Source organism: Sciurus vulgaris (genome assembly GCF_902686455.1).
Source record: "Sciurus vulgaris genome assembly, chromosome: 14".
Lineage (NCBI taxonomy): Eukaryota > Metazoa > Chordata > Mammalia > Rodentia > Sciuridae > Sciurus > Sciurus vulgaris.
This window is the reverse complement of record NC_136475.1, coordinates 59,583,384-59,602,357: the sequence shown is the minus strand read 5'-3', so window position 1 is coordinate 59,602,357 and position 18,974 is coordinate 59,583,384. Positions and strand designations below refer to the sequence as shown.

Here is an 18,974-nt window from a genome sequence, read left to right as displayed (position 1 = left end):
CTAGTCCCTACGAGGACCTGCTTAATACAGCCACAGCTAGCTGCATAGTAACCTGGGGCTGTCAACCTCTGGGCTCTGCTTTCTCATCTTAGAGGGGGGATAGTAGAATTCATGCGAATTCCACGAGATTATGAACAGCTACTGCTGTGATCCCAGACGATGCCCAAGCAGAGGGCCCTCTGAATGGTGATACCAGGATTCTGTAGGTCTCCTAATCTCCTCTCTCTCCTCCTGAGTCCTCTTCACCTTAGGTAAACCCTGTGCACTCAGACTGACAAGAAGAGGAAGCACATCCCTCCAACTTCTGGTCATGCAGGCTGCAGGGAAGGCAGGAGGGCATTGTGCCAGCCTAGCACATCAACCGGCCCCTGGCAAAGGTCAGCCTTTGCCAGAATAAGGAACTACCTGCAGCCAGGAAAGGTAAATCCAAACTCGAAATATAGACACGGAGTATTTCAGTCAACCCAGCCCACAATGTGTCCTCACAGTACTATTTATGAGTCAATAAACCATTTCAATAACTCTAGGTCGGAACCCCTAAGGTCTCCTCGAATGGCTTATGGATTTACTGCTAACCAGGGGACCTAGAAGCCAAGGCTGGGTGTCTCCTTTGCCTCTTGAAGCTGCTGTTTTTTCCTGCAGGGAGAGCACCAGGCCCTGGAGGGACTACCATGAAGTGGGTGCCCTGGAAGGATTCCAGACTCAGACAAGCAGCCAACATCATCACAGGTACTAAGAGCCAATTTTGTGTCTTCTGCAAAGTAGTGAGGAAGAATGCAATTATTTCTTGCTGGGGGTGGGGGAGGGCTATAGTGGAGTGATCAAAAAAGCAAAGTGTGAATCCTGACTCTAATACTTATTTGTTTTCTGACCTTGTCAAATGTACTTAACTCTCTGTGACTCAGTTTTGTCCCCTGTAAGATGGGATAATAGTAATGATATGTTTGTCTAATCATGTCTTCCTGAGGATTAGATGAGATTACACACACATAAAATGGCTCCTAGCAAATATATGTGCCCTCAAAATTAGTCATCATCAAAAAGCCCATCTGGCTCTTTCTCCCAGTTCCAAAGAAAGTGAGTCCCTGGGAAACTGAGGGATAATAACTTGACACCCACCATGGGAGGGTAACAAACACAGTCACACCAGCTCCAGACCTGGATCCGCTCTCAGAGCCCAGCAGAGCCGAGAGGCTACTGGAGGGAAAGTGCCGAGGTCAGCACAGCTAAGTGGCTGGTGCCCAGCAAACTGGGTCTTCAGGAGCATGTGGGTCCTCTGACAGACTGGCAAAGCTAGACGCGGCTGTTTAGAAGCCATTGCCACTTTGTAGGAAGCTAAAGAGTCTGGGGAGAGTCTTGGTTTTTAAAACCCCCGACCGCTCATAAGAAATTCAGTCAGCGGATGTTAGACAGCAGATGTGTAGCAAGAGAGAAGTGGTGCCAAGGGCAGGGGACATTAGTCCCCAAGAGGGTTCCCAAAGCTATAATGGAGAACCCAGTGAGTTCTCCAGGTCTGGGACTACCCTTGATCAGGTTCTGAACTTGATGTGGTCACAGGCTGAGAGTGAATCCAAGTTGTAGGAATAGATGAACATCCTCAAGATCATAAAACAGAACCGAGTGCTAATTAGTTATCTCCTTTTCCCTCTCTTACTCTTCCCTTCTTATAGTTATTGAATAGCCGCTCGGTACCAGTTGACTATCAGTAAAGCAGTCTTTGTTCTCATAGATCATACATGCTAGTTGGGGAGATTAAAAAAATAAACCTCTGTAAATTTTTTTTTTTTTTTTTTGGATCCTGGGGATTGAACCCAAGGGTGCTTAACCACTGAGCCACATCCCCAGCCCTTTTTAAAATTTTTATTTAGAGACAGCATCTCTCTGAGTTGTTAGGGCCTTGCTAAGTTGCTGATGCTGGCTCTGAACCCTTGATCCTCCTGCAACTCTCTGAGTTGTTAGGGCCTTGCTAAGTTGCTGATGCTGGCTCTGAACCCTTGATCCTCCTGCATCAGCCTCACAAGCCGGTGGGATGAGGGGCGTGAACCACTGCACCCAACTTCTATGTAAATAATTAGCAGGAGAGGAGAAGCACAGTGAAGGACACATGGCAGGGTTTAGTGTGGACCAAATGAGGAAGGCAGGACACAGCTAAGGTAAGGCCACTCTGAGGAGGTGACTTTGAGCCAAGGTCCATAGCAAGGACACAACAGGCAAAGAGAACAGTGGTGCAGGAGTGTGAGTAGCGTTCACCTGGTAGACTGGGGTTGCCAGGGTCTGCCGCACACCCTCCCCCGCAGCACCCAGTGCAGGGAGGACAGCTGTGGCCAGAAGAATGCTTATGAAGACAGAGCCACGAAGGGAGGAGCTGGTCTCCAGTAGTGACCCTGTAGAGGGCTGCAACGACCTCTCCCCAGCCTGGATCTCACCTGCCCAGGGCCCAGATATTAGTGGATTTCTGTCACTCTCCACAGCAGTACTGAGGAAGGGGCCCCATTGACCCTACCCCCATACATCTTTCCCTGACATTGCTTAGTACAACTTAGGTGGCTACCATGACATTTTTCCTGGTCAAGTTATTCAAATTATTTAACCTCTCTATACCCGTTTCCTCACTTTCAAAATAAGGATAATTAGCAAACATGGTGGCACATGCCTATTATCCTAGTGACTTGGGAGGCTGACAAGAGGATTGCAAGTTTAAGGTGTCTCAGCAACTTAGCAAGACGCTGTCTCCAAAAAAAAAAAAAAAAAAAAAAAAAAAAAAAAAAGAAAAAGAAAAAGGGCTGGTGATGTAGCTCAGTGGCAGAGCACCTTTGAGCTCAATCACCAGTACCAAACAAACAAAATTAGTATAACAAGAGGTAAGAGGTAACTTGCAGGATTCTGGGTTGGCAATGAAGAAATGAAGCTATCTAAAGTCCTCGTGTTTGATAGTAAGCATTCAGAGGATGTTAGTTTTCATAGTTGTTTTTCACATTGTTTTGATTATTCTGCCCCAGCCCTGAGATTTGTCAACTCTTTGAGGAGCAGCAACAGCATATGGCGACTGCCCATAGAACATGTGCTCTGACACACGAATCAGCTGTGTAACCCAGACAAGTTACTTAAACTCTCTGTGCCTCAGTTTCCTCATCTGCATCATGGAGCTACTTATGGACCCTATGCTGTGGAGTTGTTGTAAGGATTCAACCAGATAATCTGTATAAAGCTATTAGAACAATACCTGACTCATGCTGAGGGCCCAGTTGCCCATTGCTATTTTAGGTCACAGTACATCATTTCCAAAGTGGTTGCAACAACTCCTTCCAACCCGCATGCCCTTTTCCAGAGTCCCTTCTCATATGTAGCGATGAAGTTTGTTTCCCTTCCCTTGAATCTTGGCGAGTTCTATGAATTGTGGTGGAATGACATTCTGGGACTTCTGGCTTTAGGAGTTCTTACAGCTTTCCTTTCTGCCCCTAGGAATATGGGCTGACTGCTGGAGAGACTGCAGGGAGAGTGTGAGATGCTGGAGGATGAGGAACCACATGGAAAGAAACCAGCACTCCAGTGGACAGCCAGCATGCACAACCAGAAGTGTAAGTAAAGGGATCCTGCATTCCTTAAGTGCCCCTGACCTCAGGGAAGCAAAGGTGAGCCTTCCAGCTGAGCCCTGCATAGATTCCTGACCCACAAAATTTAAAAAATGAATCACTACTACTTTATGTTATTAAGTTTTGTAGCAGTCTATTATGCTACAATAAATTACCAAAATATATACATATGCATATGTTTATATGTATGTACACACACACATACATGTAATACATAAATACATACAATACCCACATTATGTATTGATTTTCTAGTTTCTTTCTCACAGGTCAAATTTATTCCCCCATTCCTGGCATCTCTTTCTAATCCTTCCTATATAATCAATCAGAAAGAGTTGGTATTTTCTACCAATAAGTCCAAGATAAAATAACCTAGAAAAGGTAAAGGTATATTCTCTGTTCTTAGGAAGCTCATTGTTAAAATGACTAAAAAAGTACTTGAAACAGATTAAAAGGGCCAATAGCCAGGTGTGGTGATGCACACTTGTAATCCCAGCTATTTGGGAGGCTGAGGCAGGAGGATCTCAAGTTCAAGGCCAGCTCAGCAACTTAGTGAGAACGTGTCTCAGAGAAAAAAAAAAAAAGACTGGGACTGTAGGTCAGAGGTATAGCATCGCTGGTTTTAACCCAACTAACAGACAGACAGACAGACACACACACACACACACACACACACACGCGCGCGCGCGCACGCACACACATACATACACACAGGCCAGTCACCTCACATTTGGATGAAATTTTGTTTTTTTCAAAACCTATCAGAAATCATATGATTTTTTTTTCAAAAAGAAATTGTGATTTTTCTCAATAAATGTAATTCACCACCTAAATAGAATTAAGGACATCAATCACATAGTCATCTCAATAGACACAGAAAAGACCTCCAACACCCAACACAATTCAGCACCAATTCATGACAAAAACACTGAGCAAACTAGAGATAAAAGGAACCTATCTCAACATCATATAAGCTATATACACGACAAACCCAAAGCCAACATCACAGTGAATGGGGAAGAACTGAAAGCATTTCTTTTAAAATCCAGAATAAAATAAGAATGTTCACTCTCACTACTTCTATTCAATATAGTGCTAGAAATTCTAGCCAGAGCAATTAGGCAGGAGAAGAAAATAGAAGGGATAAAAATAAGGAAAGAAGAAGTCAAATTATCATTGTTTGCAGATGATATGATCCTATACTTAGAAGATTCAAAATGTTCCACCAAAATACTGCTCAAGCTAATAAACAGATTCAGCAAAGTAGCAAGTAGCGGGTTACATACAAAAATCAATAGCTTTTCTATGCACCAATAACAAATCTGCTGAGAAAGAAATCAGGAAAACAATCCCATTCACAATAGCCTCAAAAAATAAAATAAATAAAATACCTATGAATAACTCTAACCAAGGAGGTGAAAAGGCCTCCTACAGTGAAAACTACAGAACACTGAAGAAAGAAATTGAAGAAGACAGGAAGATAGAAAGAGTCCCCATGTTCATAATAAGCAAAATTAATAGTGTTAAAATGGCTATACCACCAAAAACAACATATAGATTCAATGCAATCTCCATCATAATACCAATTACATTCTTCACAGAACTAGAAAACACAGTCCGAAAATTCATTTGTAGGAATAAAAGACTCAGAATAGCCAAAGCAATTCTAAGCCAAAACAGCAATTCTGGAGGTATCACAATACCTGAATTCAAATTATATCAGAGCTATAGTAACAAAAACTGCATGGTATTGGCATAAAAACAGATACATAGACCACTGGTACAAAATAGAAGACAGAGACAAACGCACACAGATACAGTAATCTGATCAGTAATCTGGCACAAAGGTGCCAAAAACACACATAGGAGAAAAGACAGTCTTTTAAATGAACAGTGCTGAGAAAACTGATTATCCATATATAGAAAAATGAGACTAGATCCTCCTCTCTTACCTGCACAAAAGTCAACTCAAAATGGATCAAAGACCTTGGAATTAGACCAGAAACTATGGAACTCCTAGGAGAAAATGTAGCATCAACACTTCAACATATAAGCACAGGCAATGACTTTCTTAATAGGACCCCTAAAACTCAAAAAATGATGCCAAGGGTTAATAAATGGAATGGCATCAAATTAAAAAGCTTTCACACAGCAAAGGAAACAAGAATGTGAAGAGAGAACCTACAGAATGTGTGAAAATTTTAGCTAACTACTCTTCCAACAGAGGATTAATATCCAGAATATAAAAAGAATTAAAAAAAAAACTTAACACTAAAATATCAAATAACAATCAAAGAACAAATGAACAAAATAGATACTTCTCAAAAGACAAATGACCAACAAATGTTCAGCTTTATTAGCAATTAGGGAAATGCCAATCAAAAACTTCACAGATCACCGGGCACAGTGGTGCACACCTGTAATCCCAGTGGCTCAGGAGGCTGAGACAGGAGGATGGAGAGTTCAAAGCCAGCCTCAGCAACAGTGAGGTGCTAAGCAACTCAGTGAGATCCTGTCTCTAAATTATATACATACATATATATATATAAAAGGGCTGGGGATGTGGAGAAAAAGAACACTTGGTGGAATTGCAAATTAGTATGAAAATCAGTATGGAAGTTCTTCAAAAAACTAGGATTGGAACCATCACATGACCTGGCTATTCTACTTCTTGGTATTTATCCTAAAGAATTAATGTCAGCATACTGTGGTGATACATGCATACCCATGTTTATAGCAGCATAATTCACTATAGCCAAACTGTGGAAACAGCCTAGGAGTCCATCAATGGATAAATGAATAAAGAAAATGTGGTATACATATACAGTGGAGTTTTATTCAGTCATAAAGAAAAATGAAATTGTCATTTGCAGGAAAATGGATGGAACTTGAGAACGTTATATTAAGTAAAATAAACCAAACTCAGAAAGTCAAGGGTTGTGTGTTTTTTATTATATGTGGGAGCTAAAGAGGAAACAGGAAAAGAAAGATCGGGGGGCGGGGGGGGAAATCTCATGAAAATCTAAGGGAGATCACCAGAGTAGAGGAAAGGGACCAGGAGGAGGGAGGAGAGAGGAGGGAAGGGAAAGGAAAGGGGAAATACTGGGAAAGAACATTGGTAAAATTACATTGTATTATATATATAGTGTGTGTGTGTGTGTGTGTGTGTGTGTGTGTGTGTGATAATATATAACAACAAAACCCACCATTATGTATAACTACAATGCACCAATAAAAAGTATGGAAGAAAAAAATATGAATTCCTTCAAAGTGTCTAAGAGCAAATAGTGAACACGCTGATATTTCTCATGTGTCAGGCCCTAATCTAAGCACTTTACACATAATTGCATAGTGTGTCAAGTTACATTTTCAAAGACGGCTGCTCTTCTTATATAATGATGTTATAAGTTGATGTTAATACCATGGATTGGTGTTATCTATGTCCCCACTTCTTAAAACCCGGGTAGGCTTTTGTGATTGCTTTCACCAATAGATTATGTCAAAAATGAAGTTATGTGACTTCCAAGGCGAGGTTATAAAAATGTCATACTTTTCTGCCTTGTATTCTTTGTGTGTTTGTTTTTGGTTTTGTTTTATTATGGTTTTGGTACCAGGGATTGAACTCAGGGGCACTTAACTACTGAGCCACATCCCCAGTCCTTTTTATAAATTTTTTTAATTTTGAGATGGGGTCTCAAAATTATTGAGTTGCTGAGGCTGGCTTTGAACTTGTGATCCTCCTGCCTCAGCCTCTTGAGCTGCTGGGATTTTAGGTGTGCGCCACCACACCAAGCTATCTTGTACTCTTGGTTGCTCACTTTGGGGAACCAACTTCTTTGCTGTGAAGAAGCACAAGTCACATAGAAAGACCACAATGTAGATATTTTATCTGACAAGCCCAACTGGGGTCTCAGCATCAACCACCACTTATGTGGGTGAAGAAGCCTCTGAGATGGCTCTAGCTCCAGCCCCAGTCATTGTCTGAGTGCCAGTGCATGAGAAGCCCTGAACAAGAACCACCTCACTGGGGCCAGCCAACCTCCATTGCCATGAGAGGTAATTAAGAGATCGTGGTGGTTTTAAATTAAACCACCAAATTTTCAGGTGACTTGTTACACAGCAATAAATAACCAAGACCTATGATTATTCCAATTGTTTGATTGCCTTTGTTCCCTACCAAGGGAAAAAGTAGAGCCTGGATTTTTCATATACACAGCTGTATCTCTAGGATCTAGCAAAAAGTAGGTTCCCATTGAGAATTTGTTAAATGAATGAAATGTCATTGTTCTTGACTCTTATAAACCTTTGGAAAAGGTCAGCAAGGAAAGCATTCTTATCATCTCGTCAGTAAAGAAAATTGGCCCTGAGGAGTTAAGTGACTTGTCAAATGTCCCATAGTCCTACATCCACTAGCTGCCTGGGTAAGGAATAGAGCCCATGTCTCCTAACTCCTCCTATGGGTGTTCTTTCTCCTGTGCCATGCTATTGTCAAGCAGATACATAGCTCTGCATAACTGTCCTAAATTGGAACATATCCTGGAATGATAACACCAGACGAATCCAAGTCTGGATTCTTCCCTGAAACAATAGAGTTTTTTGGTCTATTTGTTTTTGCAGTGCTAGGGATCAAACAAGATGCCTCGGGTGTACTAGGCAAACACTCTACCACTGATCTAGACCCCCAGCCCACAGATAGTCTTTACATGAGGTGTCAAAGCAAGGAGGGAATCTGGCATGACTGTAAGAACTGGAGAGGGAATTCCAGGAGAAAAAGCTTTTGGAGTGACTTGCAGTCTAAAGTGAACCAGGCACATGTGGAATTGGCAATAGTTCTGCTAGCTAACAGAATGAGCCAAAGATATCTGGAAAACAGGTTCGAGTGGGGGGAGGGAATCCAGGGCTTAAGATGTGGGGGAGAACTTCTCTGTTGCGCTTTGCATGGGAAGCTGTCCAGCTTCTGCCAAGTTATCCACCTTCTCATCTGTCTTAGTCTTTTTGTACTATTATAAGAAAATCTCTGAGACTGGATAATTTACAAACGATAGAATTTACTGCTCACAGTTCTGGAGGCTGAGAAGTCCAAGGTCAAGGCCACAGCAGGTTCAGTATCTGGTGAGGACCAGGTCTTTCTGCTTCCAAGGTGGCACCTTGTTACTGTATCGTCCAGAGAGGACAAAGCTATGTCCTCACATGGCAAAAGAGAAAGAAGGGACAAACTCACCCTTTTTTAAAGCACTCATCCATTTATAAGGCAGTGTCTTCTTGGCCTATTTCTTTTAAAAGCTCCACCTCTTGGTACCACCACAATGGAGATTGACTTTCAACAACGGAAAGGGGACACATTCAAGCTGTTGGATGGTACAAAGCTGCAGGCTAACCAAGAAGGGAAGATGGCTCAAGAAGAGATCTCTGTTTCCAGAAAGAACTATCTTAAGAGAAAATCAGCCATGACACTGCTGAGGAAGATGACATGATTTTTCTGTCATGGAAACCAAGATTGCAGACTAGGAGGGGTGAGAAATGTTCTATATGCTTTCCTTCGACAGTGCCTCCATTTTCTTACCAATGAAGGGTAAAAGGACAACTGGAATTTCTCTGGAATCTTGACAACAGAGCTCGGGTTTTTATGAAAGAATGTTTTTGTTTTTGTTTTTTAAATGGCATTGACTTCAGTAACAAAATTAATTCTGTTTAGCTCAGTACTTAATATCTTGGCCTTTCTAAGTTAACTTACCAAGTGATTTACTTCCTTAGTGAATTTAACCCAATGACCCCAACAGCTGTTCTTCTAGTAGATGCTGCTTATCTTACCTCAGAGAGACACAGGTCACAGACAAGTATGCAAATGAATCTTAGAAATGATCTATAAAGTGTAAATGTTTAGCCAGGTGTGGTGGTGTACGCCAGTAATCCTAGTAGCTCAGGAGGCTGCAGCAGGAGAATGGTGAGTTCAAAGCCAGCCTCAGCAACATCGAGGCGCTAAACAACTCAGCGAGACCCTGTCTCTAAATAAAATGCAAAAAAGGACTGGGGATGTGGCTCAGTGGTTGAGTGCCCCTTAGTTTGATCCCCAGTACAAAAAAAAAAAAAAAAAAAAAAAAAAAATTAAATGTGTTGCCAGGCTCAGTGTTGCATACCTACATTCCCAGCAACCTGGGAGACTGAGGCAGGAGGATTGAAAGTTCCAGGCCAGCTTTGGCAAGACCCTATCTCAAAATAAAATTTTCCAAAAAAGGGTTAGGAATGTAGCTTAGTGGCATAGCAATTGCTTACCATGAATAAGGCTCTGGGTTCAATTCTCAGTACTGAAAAAGGAAAAGGAAAAAAAAAAAAAAAAAGAGTAATTATGTTTTAGACATGCATACCTTGGAGGGGTGAGAGGTAGCTTGGGTGAAAAAAGCTCTTAAGTCCTCAGAGGACTGAAAGGCCAGTCCTGATTGTGTGTATGTCTTCTAAACTCCTTGGAGCCTCAATTTCCTCATCTGTAAGAGTGGGAATAGTGTCACATCAGCATGTAGGAATACTTTCTAGAAATAAAATTCTATATTAAAGCATTAAATTTTACTCCATAAGTACTTATTGAGTACTTTCTATGAACAGATTGAAGTAATAGATTCCTAGTGGAATGTAGTCCTCATTCTCAGGACTTTCAGTCTACTAAGGGATGTAAAACTTACACATATAGAACAACAGCCAGTAAATGACTGGCAATAGTGGCAGAATGGGTTGCAGAGATGATAAATGCTGCGAAAATCAGTAAAGAAGGATGCATGGAGGAGGTGAAGCCTAATGTGGGTGGTGAAGAATGGGTAAATTTTAGGTAAACAGACAAGAGTCATACAGGTTTAATAAACAGCAAAATTTGTAATATAAAGCATATTATTATATAAATGTTAGTATATCTAAAGCCATACAGTTTAATCTGAAACCCCTCTGTGGATAGACTATTTTTTATTCAAAAAATATTTGCTACCACCCCTACACATCCCACCAACTCTGGTGTCAGAGTTGCACTTGTGATTTCATTTTCCAGTGGAATTGATGTGCATCACATCCAGTTGGTCTCAAGAGTGATTAAGGGATTCCTCATTGTTCTTTTCCTCTGCCACAAGGCAGACATGAGAAGTTCCACTTCTCTAGCTTGGATCTAGAATAAAGAAGACATGGAAGAGTGCTGAATAATGAACATGTGGTTGGGATTGTTTGTTATACAGCATAACTTAAGCTGACTGATAAAAGTTTCATGCAGAAAAGTCTGAAATAATCCTTGGCACTGCAAAAAAATTAAATCTGAAATGATCAGTTACATATTGAGTACTGAAAAATGCAAATTCTCACAAGAGGAGCTGGAAATTATTATTATGATTTTTTTAAATCAGTAATATAGTTAGGAATGGTGGCATACACCTATAAACCTAGCTATCCCAGCTACTTGGAAGGCCAAGGCAGGAGGATGTCAAGTTCAAGCCCAGCCTGGACAATTTAGTGAGACTCTGTCTCAGAATAAAATAAAAAGAGCTAGGGATGTAACTCAGTGATAGAGCACCCCTGAGTTCAATCCTCATACTGGAAAAAAAAAAAAAAATCAGTAATACTATTAATGAATATCCCTCGTTGAACTTGACATGTAATGTACAGCACGTGACACTTTGATATACATTATCTGAGCCAGACCTGTGAGTATTTTCCCCACTTAACAAATGAACACACTGAAGTTCAAAAACCAAGTTCAACAGCTCAAGTGTAGACAAGCCCCAACCCCAGCCCAAATCTTCTGATTACCAACTCGTGACTTCAAAAGCATGCATGAGATCCTGTGCCTGCCATTTGGGGACTGAAAATCAAGACCACAGCACAGTTGCTCCGGCTCCACTAGGTAGTCAGGCCTAGAGAGCAGACAGCCTAGCTCTTGGGATGGAGTTTTGTCTGTCTACTCTATCATGGCCCTGGAGCTCGGAGGTACAGCTTTCTTTGAAGCCCTCCTTCCTCTAATTTTGAAAGCTTTGCTCACCTTGGTAGGGCTAAATCCCTTCCCTGAAGTGTGCCCTTGGGAGAGCCCTCTTCCCTCCATTCCCTTCCTCCATTCTCTTTAGTCTGTTTTTGTTTTTCAGTGGCAGATTCTGTGGTTAGGATATGCATAAGAGTCTGAAAAACATTAGAGGAGAAAGAAAATGAAGGAAAGGAGTGGAATAAAGAATAAACGAGAAAAAATAAACAAAATTAGTTGCCTACACATAGCCCAGGAAGTTCCCAGGATTATAAGGAAGTGGGAAACCCCCACCCTCCAACACTACACCTTGACCTCCCAGACCAAGGCTCCCCACCACCAAACCCAGGACAGAAGTTGTGGAACTACACTTGAATCAGTTCAGTGTAGCCCTAGGGGGGTGGTTCATATGAATTTGTAAGTGAATCAACCAATTGCATTTATTCTTTCTTTAGCATCCCAGTCTAGGGGCTAGTTTGGGCATGACAGAGTGACCAGGGCAGGTAACCTGGGACTACTACGGTCTTGCTACTCCTCTCCTAGCTTCTAGGGCCTCTGACTGGTTGATATACCACTAAGGACCAGAGCTCCTCCACTGGACTTGACTGACACTGGATTTCAGGCTCCTTTTTGTACAACTGCTTGAGATTTTCATAAATAACAAAAGCATTGTGGGTTAACATTTCTTCCCTGCCCCCACTTTTTTTTTGCAGTGTTGGGGATATGAACCAAGGCCTCATGCATGTTAGACAATCTACCGTAGTCCCTCTTTTTTGAGAAGCAACTACTGTATGCCATATTCTGTTCTAAGTTCTTTCCATGCATTAACTCAATATTCAATACTCTGCTATTATGATGTCCATAGTACAGAGGAGGAAGTTGAAAAATTCTGATGCACTTACTATTTATAGTGAAATGATCCAGAGTGATGTCCCAAAGGCTACCAAGGAATTCAGGAGATGGGAAGGGCAAGATCTGAGCAAATGTAAATACATGACAAATTAGTGGGGTATCCCATCCAGTCCCTTTTTCTCTGGATAAAAGAAAATTTACCCAAGAAACAGTCTATTGGATTGGGACCCAAGATCTAAATCTGACCCCAATTAATCAAATGACCTTGAACAAGGTAGCTCTTTCTGGCCTAGGTTCCCTATGGGTGCAATGGGAGAGAGGGGATGGGAGTGAGGAGTGGCACAGGACATCTGGACAGTTTGCCATGTATTTACCATAGAGCCAAACACCTGTCCAGGTGTTGCCCTTCCAATCTCCACAATGCCTTTGGCAGTCTCTAGACCCATTTCATTATAGCAAATAACTGCACCAGAATTTTTCAGTTTCCTGTTCTGTAGTAGGGGTGGGGGTAATGACCTAAGGTTCAATGACACCTGTAGTTACTGGCCCTGGGCTCTGCCAAGCAGCTGGCAGTGATGTTCCTGGGAAATAAGCTGGAGGCTGCTGTAGTTGGGCTCTTTCCCGAACAGCTGGTGTGGAGAGCAAAGAGGGCAGGACAAACTGCGCGACTCCAGCCAACAGCAGTGTCTATTAAGGGTGACCCAGATGGCCTCTAGCCAACCACCCATGCCTGTGGTGGTTGCAAGCTGTAGCCTCTCCTTTTGAAGGTCTCTCTCCCCACAGTTTGGGGAATTCTCATTCTACTTCCTGCACCTCTCTACCTGGGCTAGGTCTCAGCCTAAACCTCCATCATTATGTGGATCCTAGGAGCCTCCTCCTTCTTCATGACAAATGCATGGCCTCTCACAAGGACTCCAAGACCCCCAGGCGTCCTTGAGCAGGCTTGAGAGGAGGAGGTTACAGCAAAGATCAAATTCAGTATCCCTTGCCCACTTCCAGACACAGATACAGAGTCTTCTCTTATTTCTCAAGGTTAACACCTGCAAGACTGAAGTCTCCATGTAGGCATAAGAGAGTTAATTACGGGAAAAAAGCAATTAAGTTGGAGGTGGCCTTTTGCAACCACAGAGTCAACTTGACTACCACGGACAGGAGGGCCTTTGGCCTACCTGGAGTCCAGGTCCTAATACTCAGTTTCCCCAAGAGAGAAGAGGAGAGACTTCCACCAGAGAGTGGAGGACAATGGATGCTACCAACCCCATGACAGACTTTTGTATTATCATGCATGGCTGTTTATTTCCAGGCCTCCTCGACCTGTCTATTCCAGGGTCAGCTCTGAGCTTTCCCTCTGCATACCCAAAGGCCCAGTGTTTTTCTCAAAACAAAACGTTGTTTTTCTCTCAGATGGATTTTCTGTCTTCCTCTTGTTAAATAGGAAACGGTTGAAGCTTTGGAATCACAGTGTGCCCTGCTTCCAGCCTTCAAGCTGTCAGGGGTGTAAGGGTCTGGTATGAAAGCAGCACATAAATAATAATCACACATGAACAACTGGACTTGGGTCAGTCGCAGATGGAGGCAGAGGTGCTGGTCAGCCTGCAGAACTAGGTCCTTCCAGGAGTCAAAGTTTTAAACTAAGCATACAATTAGATTGGCCTTCAGGACTACAAGTACATGGCTTCATCAGTCAGCAAGACCAAATTACCCCTATGTTTATTTTTAAAAAGTCAATGACCTATGAATAAACAGCACTTGACATTGAAAATTGCCACATTAAATACCGAGGTCCTCTGTCCGATTATAGCAGTCTCCCGAGCTCTTCCAAATTGTCACCTAGGATGAATATGACAGTAAACAATGCTTTAAAAGTAAGTAATCTGCTCCATAATTATTTTAGCGGCTATGTCTGCCAACCAGCAGGATCACTTATGAAAAAGGATGCAGTCATTCCTTATTAAAAATGCATGAATATACAGTCTCTTGATTGTGGAAATAATCAGCAGACTATCTAATGTAACAAGACTTAGCCACAGAAGAATTAATTAGGGTGAAATTGATTAAGGAGAAGAGGGTAAAAATCTATCTGTGATGACTTGGGCTTCCATTAAACTCAAGCATTAATTCTCACATTTTTCTCAAATTAAGAGCTTCATCTAAATGTTCCTCATTAATATTCCAACACACCCCACCCTCCTTTAACCAGAGAGAAATGCAGGCAAAGAAAGCTACAAATTCTGTTCTTGTGGACTCAACAGCTTCTGTTTTAAGGATTTCAGGAGATCAGAATTTTGTGACTATTTTAAATAAAAGATGGGGGTGGGATAAGTAGTAAAATCACCCAATTCTTCTGGTCTTGAGTACTGAATATTTTTTTTTAGGTTTCTCAAAAGCTAAAGGAAGCATGCCACATGAATAATTATGGTTCAGTCTCCTGACTTCTCTTTGTCCTATGGTAACCTGCTCCAAAACAGATGAGGGGACTGTGGAGGGGGTCACCTACTCCATTGCTTGCCATGAGGCAGAGTTGTATCAAGACACGTATGTAATTATCTACCATCTCTGGAGAGGTCTCCGGGACCAGACTCCACCACTCCCTTGGTAACAGTCGGGAACAGGCGGCTAACATATTCCCCACTCCAGCTCCTCCTCTCCTCCGCCCCCTGCAGCGTTTGCGAGATGGGAGGAGAAAGGAGAAGCTTGCCTGCACCATTGAGTTTTCTCTTTCACTTTGCCGCCATTAGGAACCCATTCTGTGGTTCCTGACCTTCTGTGTCCCAACTGTACTTATGTTTCACAGGTCAGTGACCTTTTCTTGTTCCTCCAACAACTGCTATCTTTGCAGCTCTTCTTCCATCTGCCACCTTGTTTTATTGTCCTGTGGCCGGTAAGGTTGAGTTCCTTCTTTGTCTGAGCTGGGACAGGCGGCTCATAGTCTGGGAGCAACCAGAATGCTCTGAACCTTCTCTACCTAGGATGCTCCCCCTCAGCATGGAACAGGACCACCTGGGGCAAGGTGGGAGCAGGGAGTCACCAGCCTTATCAGCCAAATAAGGCGGTAGGAGACTGAGTTGTTCACAGAGGCCTTCAAGCAGGGTCCTGAGAGGGAATCTGAACCTCGTCTACCTTGAGCAGCAACTAGGCATTACCAGGGAGAGAGGGCATCCCAGACAGAGGGAACTAGTTGAAGTTGTTAGGACAGTATGCATGTGGCAGCTTCATTGCCAAGAGCCCCAGGAATAAGTCCAGGCACCCCCACATCCCCTTCTCTCCCTTTAAGCTGCATCCCCCAGGATGCAGCCATACTACAGTGTCTGCCAGCTCCGCCCTCCTCCCATTGTCAGTCACCATTCAGGACTTTGAATGACAAAGGAGGAACATGGAGAGGTGGCAAGAGCCACCCTTTCTCTCAGGAAGCACCTTTAGTTCTATGTAAATTTATGGATGCAAATGGTTATATGGGGACAGCCAACCCCCAAATGCAAATAGTTAAGGGGGGATGACAGGATGGTCATCCTAGCTCCACCTATCCACAGAGCCTGGAATCCCACAGCCACACCCCTTCCAAGCCCAGGGCTTAGCATGTGCTAGGAAGTGTCCTACCACTGAGTTACGTCTCCAGCCCACCTCTAACCACTTTTGCTTCTATTCTTCTCCCATCTCTTTCTCAGTTTAGACATTAGCAAATTGTTCCTGAGGACCAACCCGGAACTTGAACCTTTTCCTTAGTACCAAAGAGGGTACAAGTGAGAAAGATGTGGTCCCTGCCCTCAAAAACATTGCAGACAGATAACATTGACTCAAGCAAAGCAAGTGAAAAAACTACAGTGGATTATGTTTCATAAAGTATTAGACTGAATGCTACCAACTTAACATCAAATGAAATCAGAGAAAGTAAGGGGACCCCCTTGGAAGTGGGCTTTCATGATCAGGAAGGCTCCAGGGAGCAGGTGGGATTTGAATGGGTTTGTTGTGTGTGTATGTGTGTGTGTGGCACCAGAGATTGAACCCAGAGAAGCTCTATCCCTGAGCTACATCCTCAGCTCTTTTTATTTTACTTCAGGACAATCTCTCAAGACAGTTGCTTTCAAGATCATTGCTAAGGCTGGCCTCAAACTTGCATTCCTCCTGCCTCAGCCTCAGGAGCAGCTGGGATTATAGGCATGTGCAGCCATGCTGGCTGACTGTTGTTTCTCAATGCACTGCAGTATCAGAGGGGTGCTGGTTAAATAAAGGTTCCCAGGACCTGCCTCTGCGGGAATGGAGCTTTTTAAACAAGCATCCTAGAAGACACAGCACATTTGCTGAAGGTCCCCTTGCCATTTTGTCCCTCCTGTCCAGCGGGTGTGGCTCGTGGGTAAAGCTAGAGGTTTGTTTGCACCATGGAAACCCTGGGCCCTCAGAGGTTTTCCCAGCTTCGGCAAGGATGTTGAGGCTTGTCTCCTAGGAACCTGGAGTCTGGGGCAGGAATTATTTTGACTACGCTGTAGCCAAAGGGAAAGCAGCCCTGAAGAAACTACTAGAGTCATTCCTTAGCAGAGTCAAGGAGCTGCCTTAGGACCTGGGACCATGGGTCCCTCTTGCCCAATAGCAATTTTTAAACAACAGAGAAGTAGCAAACAGCAAGTAGCAGTCAGAGAAGTGTGGTGGGCATCTTTTTTACATTATGAAAATTTTTAGCTCTAAGTTCCTTTAAGTAGTCCTCTCCCTTAGAACTGAAAAATGCATTGAATCCCAGATCTGCCCCCTTAAATATGCTTTATGGTAAATTACTTGTCTTTTCTACTAACCCTCTCATTTTTTACTGGGAAAATTTTAAACCTAGAGAAAAACTGAAAGAATAGTATAGGAAAACCTATAAATCTTTCATCTAGAATCACCAAGTGTTAATGTTTTAGTATTTGCTTTCTTTCTCCATATATGTGTTTATTTAATATAGACATACATATACACTTATATATACATATATATGTATAATTTTGGGGTTTATGAGCATGTGCCACCATGCCTGGTCCATGTAACTCTTACTAATCAACTTAAATTATAAATCCTTGAAGGGAAGAACTGAGTCTTCTCCTTTTGAAAATAATGTGTACAGCTAACAAAACTCCTTTATACAGATTACCTCATTTGTTCATCAGCCTCTGGAGGGAGATATTTTGATTTCCATTTTATAAAAATGCAGCATTTCATTATGCTTAGGAACTCTGATATTGAATCCCTAATCTACCCTTTAATAAACGTGTTTTATAGCAAGTTACTTAATCTATTAAATCTCTGTTTACACAACTATAAAATGAGGGTAACAATGTTTCCTCCCAGAAATGTGGACTAAATGAGACTACTGAGAAAAAAAACCTTGGGTGCTGGAGTTGTGGCTCAATGGTAGAACATGCACTTATCATGCACAAGGCCCTAGGTTCCACCCCAGCACAAGAAAGAAAGGAAGGAAGGGATAGGAGGAAGGAGGGATCGAAGAGTGAGCTCAACATAGTGCTTAGCATATAAAGAATACTAAAAAATTAAAATGGAAGTGTTATGTGTGTTTATACAATCAACAGGCTTAAAGCTCAGGGAGGTCAAGGTCTGGTCTGTGGTCACTTGGCTAAGTAAATAGCAGAGCCCAGGTTCAAAGCTCCATTTACCCGATTCCAAATCCACATGCTAAGCCCATTCTCCACATAACACTATCCTGCTGGTAATGGGCTAACCAGTGCTGCTCTGTTTGAACCATTTATCAAAATCATTTGAATAGTGTGCATTAAAATTAGATTCGATCTTATTCGACCTAATCACACATCTTATTTACACCTAATTTCAAAACTCGTAGAGCAAGGCCCCACTGCTCTGAGTATACAGGGCTGGCCAAGGGGCCCCATGCTGATGTCCTTTTTCCCCAGATCTCTGCCAGTGAGCCACCCTCTGTTCATTGCGGTGTTACTTGGTGGTCTCACAGCATGCCCAAATCCACCACACTGGACAGCAATCACCATGCCCCCTGAGGCAGCACCTTGTGACTGGACAATGCTGTATATGTCACCCCAAGTGTTCCTCTGCCCTGACCTGCTTGAGGGGCAAGTAATTGGTCTGTACCAGGGATAAGACTGGAGAATGGCTCTTGGTTAAAGTGGAGAAGGTTTAGGACAGACAGAGGTCCTTGAGCATGCCGCATGGGTTTTTATTGGAAATTCCCATTACTACTTCCTTTTTTTTTTTTTTAACTGGAGATTGAACCCAGAGGCACTTTACCACTAAACTACATCCCTGGGCTTTTTATTTTTTATCTAGAGACAAGATCTCTCTAAGTTGCTTAGAGCCTTGCTAAGTTGCTGAGGCTACTCTTGAACTTGAACTCCTATCTCAGTTCCCAAATCGCTAGGATTACAGCTGTGTACCACAACTCACTGTGCCCACTCCCATTACTTCTTTCTACTAAGAACCTCAACCCCAACACCAATCAACATAGGGGAAATCAACAGCAGCAAAAATCCATTATTTCAAGACAGAGTCAAAGGTCTTTGACCCATATGAATGAGGATGGGTCCCAC

General features: G+C 42.6%; 1 long non-coding RNA gene across 1 annotated transcript; it reads left to right on the top strand.

Annotated features, from left to right (window-relative positions):
- The first annotated feature begins 338 nt into the window (after window positions 1-338).
- LOC306644593 lies at window positions 339-3,589 on the top strand. The gene is made up of 3 exons (XR_013759418.1): window positions 339-420; window positions 643-729; window positions 3,463-3,589. It is a non-coding gene; the product is annotated as an uncharacterized lncRNA (long non-coding RNA).
- Window positions 3,590-18,974: the final 15,385 nt, after the last annotated feature.